General features: G+C 42.9%; 1 pseudogene; it reads left to right on the top strand.

Annotated features, from left to right (window-relative positions):
* The first annotated feature begins 2,666 nt into the window (after positions 1 to 2,666).
* Positions 2,667 to 2,784, top strand: LOC126199752 (5S ribosomal RNA; annotated as a pseudogene).
* The last annotated feature ends 2,014 nt before the right edge of the window (positions 2,785 to 4,798 follow it).

The raw sequence follows: 4,798 nt of genomic DNA on the forward strand, positions 1-4,798 counted from the left end.
TCCTGCCTCGGGCCTGGATGTGTGTGATGTCCTTAGGTTAGGTTTAAGTAGTTCGAAGTTATAGGGGACTGATGACCTCACATGTTAAGACCCATAGAGCTCAGAACCATTTGAAAATGTGTGGGATGAATTGAATTGGTACGAAATGCTTTTGGACGTCGAAGACGACCACGTGCTCTGGACGACCTACGCAGGATCGCCATTGAAGAGTGGAACAACTTCGACCACGCTATCATCGATGGTACCTCACGACGGATTGGAGCCTGAATCCGAGGGAGGGGACTTTTCACCAAATATTGGCGTTTCTCAGATATTCTGTGGAAAAACTCCCATGGGAAACACTATTTTATCGTGTACACAAATAGTTTGTCTTTTTTTTTTCTTTTTTTGATTTGGTGATCTGGTCTCGTTGCGAATGAATGCACACGCATGCCACGGTGTCTATTTTCATTTTCTGTGTCATGAACTTTGAAATAAAGGACCGATGCAAGACATTTGTTGATTTGTGCATTTTAACCATGTTGATGCAACTGAGTGTCGTATTAAATGCTGAACATACTTTCACGTAGCTTGGAGATCTTAAGAAAAAGTTACAGGATAACGGTTATCACACTCGAATCAATGCATTGTGAATCTCTGAAGAAATAAGTGAGGGCCGTCCACGACATTTTATAGTAAATTCAGCACACTGAATTATAACGAACAGCGAAAGTATTAGGTTCTCACTGCTGACGCTCTGCCATCCTAGGCCAATTACAACTTCTCCAACGAAGGAGAAGTCCAAGATACAGCCATCTTAAGGCAAAGTGATTTTCACAATGTTCTGGGACACGCAGGGTGATGTTCTTTTCGAAGTTTTGGAGCCTGAAACTACTGTCAATTGGGAAACGCTACAAGAGGACACTGGCTACACTGAAAGTCTGAAACTTTGGAGTTATGTCAGCAACGAAAACAAATTTTCCACTTGCAACGCGATAACACCTGACCTCGCAACAGTTTGGCAACCTGGAACTCTTTGCGAAATTTGGACACAATGTGTTGCCACATCCATGATACAGTCTTGAATTAGCACGTGCAGATTAGGACTTTTTAGTCCACAAACCAACACCGAGCGATGTGGTGCAGTGGTTAGCACATGGACTCGCATTCGATAGGATGACGGTTCCAACTCGCGCCCAGCCATCCTGATTTAGGTTTTCCGTGATTTCCCTAAATCAATTCAGGCAAATGCCGGGATGGTTCCTTTGAAAGGGCACGGCCGTCTTTCTTCGCCATGCTTGTCTACTCCTATTGGACCGATGACCTCGCTGTTGGGTCCCCTCCTCCCCCCCCCCCCCCAAATCAACCAACCAACCAATCAACCAACCAATCAACCAACCAACCCAGAAACCAACTCAGAAGCTGGCCTCAAACTAGCACCTTCTTAGATGTTATGCAATAGTCTTTCTTTAAACAAAAAAAGCGCGTCATGCCAGTTGTATTGTTGGCATACGTGTATAGTGAACCGGGGTGACTATTTGGAAAACGTAAGGCACTATTTTCGGAACGACCCTCGACTAAACCCAAGCTACACGCACGAATACAGGAATACACGACCGAAGCCAGCGAGTTATAAGTCTTTGTACTATTTGCAGGCAGCTGTGTGAATATTGCACCGTCTCTTCTTTTAACTTTGCAAGCGTCCTGTGATGTAGGCTACTGTGCCAGCCGTGGTAATTACAGTAACGCTAGTGATTTGGATTTCAGCAGTCGGCTCACATTATGATCACTGGGTGCATTATACAGGAGCCGCGCCAGCTATCAGACTGGTGCAAATTAATGAGTCTTTCACAAGTGGAAATTACTCAGTTGTCATTTCAACTGCAATTATTCACCTCGAATTCGATTTCTTTATGCATTAAATCATGAAACATTAAATATGTTTTGAAATATAAATGAGCTGCTGGTTTTCAATGCAAGTTTTACAGCAGTTATTTGTACTTGTTGAATCTCGTGAGGTCGGGCCATATAGGCACTATCCGTAAATTTAACAAACACAGCAATAAAACTTGATTAATTTAAAATTTGATTTTTTCGAATATTAATTTACCTTTTAATTAATTACCTATCTGAAATGTTCAACGGCAGTCATCACACGCAGAACGGACGTTTTGTTATTTATTAGAGTTGCAACATCTGCCAATAACAGACGGCGGCAGCCGGTTGATTCTGTATGTCTCGTGAATAATTTTGTTATTTGGCGTAATCCGCAAAGTAATTAATTATAACTGCGTCTGTACGTGAAAGAACAGTTAGCACACAACTACGAAACTCACAAGCGATGAGTCAGTCCTTCCGTCATCACGACGGCAGTTATTTTTTACTTTAAGCTCTGCTACGTATGATATTAAATTCTTGTTAAGGTGCTAAGGTACCTTACCGTGCTAATTGTCTCGGTTCACGTTCATAATAATTACAACAGAAATCGAGAGAGTCAATCACCGTATAATACAGAAACCAGTAAACCCTCGATTCTTTACAGAACTGAACTGCTGTGTATAAAACAGCTTCAAACATCTGATTACTTTCCACATGAATAAATATGTTAAATGTTTGTTGTTTAGTCTGTAAGCGAGAAAAAGGTTAGAAAAATTTTGAAGCACTAAGGGCTCTCATTCTCATATACTGCCAACGGCCTTGCCGCAGTGGTAACACCGGTTCCCGTCAGATCACCGAAGTTAAGCGCTGTCGGGTTGGGCTAGCACTTGGATGGGTGACCATCCGGTCTGCCGAGCGCTGTCGGCAAGCCGGGTGCACTCTGCACTTATGAGGCAAAGTGAGGAGCCACTTGACTGAGAAGTAGCGGCTCCGGTCTCGGGATTGCAGTGTGCTGACCACATACCCCTTCATATCCACATCCAGTGACGCCTTTGGTCTGAGGATGACACGGCTGCCGGTCGGCACCGTTGGGTCTTCATGGCCTGTTCGGGAGGAGTTTGGTTTAGTATTCTCAAATACTTGACGAAAATAGTCTCGGTAATTTACGCACCGCACGTTACACATCCTCAAGAGACAGACGCAGTTCGTAAGTGCAAAATTCGTCTTACTGCGTTAAGCCGTCCTCTCACCTCTCGTGGAAATGCACGTGGACAAGGAGCTGGTGACGTCACAGCACGGAATTTCACGTTCCACTACACTGCAAAGCCTGAAATGAAGACTCTGGTATGTCAGATTTTTGCCTCGCGCAGAGTAACGTGGCCAATGAGATGCGACAGCGTTTTTACTAGCGGAACCTAGGAGCCGCCATGATGTATGAATTGCAGCACCGCATTTAGTGCTTTCTTCATTACACGCTACTTGATATGAATATAAGCTGTTTGAGTGCATGATTAAATTGAAGAGGTGTCGAAATCGCTTCATTTAGCTGCGATTTGTTATAATAAAATGACAGTAAACTCATTTCGGTAGTTAAATGCTTCCCACATCTGATGATTTTTCGGATGTAACTTGTATGCTATGGAGGTATACTCAGTGCTATGGCACAATCATAATATATCAAAAGCGCATCGTTTTGGGTACATTTTGTTATAATTAAATATCAGATAATGACATTTGTAGATACAGTCATTATAAATAGGGGTGGCTACAATGTTAAAGCCGTAGCGTACTTGATAGTGTCATGAGAGGGCAAGAAGGAGGAAGCAAGTTTACAACCAGGTTCATCTAATTTTTTGTTCACCTTCCGTGAGTCTTTCTGACTCTTTCTTATTAATTTAATGGAAGTATTATCCACCATATCCGATGATATACAGGGTGGGTCACTAGCTATTGCCACCAAGAATAACTCCGAAAGTGTGGTGTGAACCGAAAAGTGTGTGGGACAGAGGTTGCATGGGACAACGGGAGCCATAATATGACGTTGGTATTTTGTTGCTAGGTGAGATCGCTTCAGAGGTATGAAGGCCGACTTTGTTTCTTTAAATGGAATGCTGTAGTTTGGTACTTATTTTCTAGTAGTGGCTATCGAGATGAATCCAATGATGTGTAACACGAAGGTCTTTGAAGATCAACGAAGGTAAAAAAGGTGGCATGAACGTCCATTTACAGAAGGTGTTCAAAGAGATGACCATTGGTATCAATGCAGTGCTGCAATCTTCTTATCATGGACTGAATGGTATTCCTTATCAAATCGGCACTTATCGAAGCACATGCTCAGAGAATTCTCTCTCGCATATCTTCAGATGTACATGGAACGGCTTTATATACAGTGTTTTTTACGAATCCCCACAAGAAAACATCCAGAAGCATCAAGTCTGGCGAACGAGCCGGCTACGACCCATCTCCTCCGCGTCCAATCCAACGATTTGGGAATTGTCTATACTACTCATTTATAGCCATCGCCGAAAAATGTGCACGACACCCATCGTGTTGCTACCACATTTGGTTCCTTGTTGCTAAAGGTATTTCTTAGAATAACAGACCTAATGTTTCTTGCAGGAATGTGGTGTACTTACTGCCATGAAGATTTCCTTCTATGATATTGGGCCCTAGTACAAGCCGACTTCGGGGAAGATCAGTTTGGATTCCGTAGAAATGTTGGGACACGTGAGGCAATACTAACCCTACGACTTATCTTAGAAGCTAGATTAAGGAAAGGCAAACCTACGTTTCTAGCATTTGTAGACTCAGAGAAAGCTTTTGACAATGTTGACTGGAATACGCTCTCTCAAATTCTGAAGGTGGCAGGGGTAAAAGACAGGGAGCGAAAGGCTATTTACAATTTGTACAGAAACCAGATGGCAGTTATAAGAGTCGAGGG

The sequence above is a fragment of the Schistocerca nitens genome, chromosome 8 (genome assembly GCF_023898315.1).
Source record: "Schistocerca nitens isolate TAMUIC-IGC-003100 chromosome 8, iqSchNite1.1, whole genome shotgun sequence".
Taxonomy (NCBI): Eukaryota; Metazoa; Arthropoda; class Insecta; order Orthoptera; family Acrididae; genus Schistocerca; species Schistocerca nitens.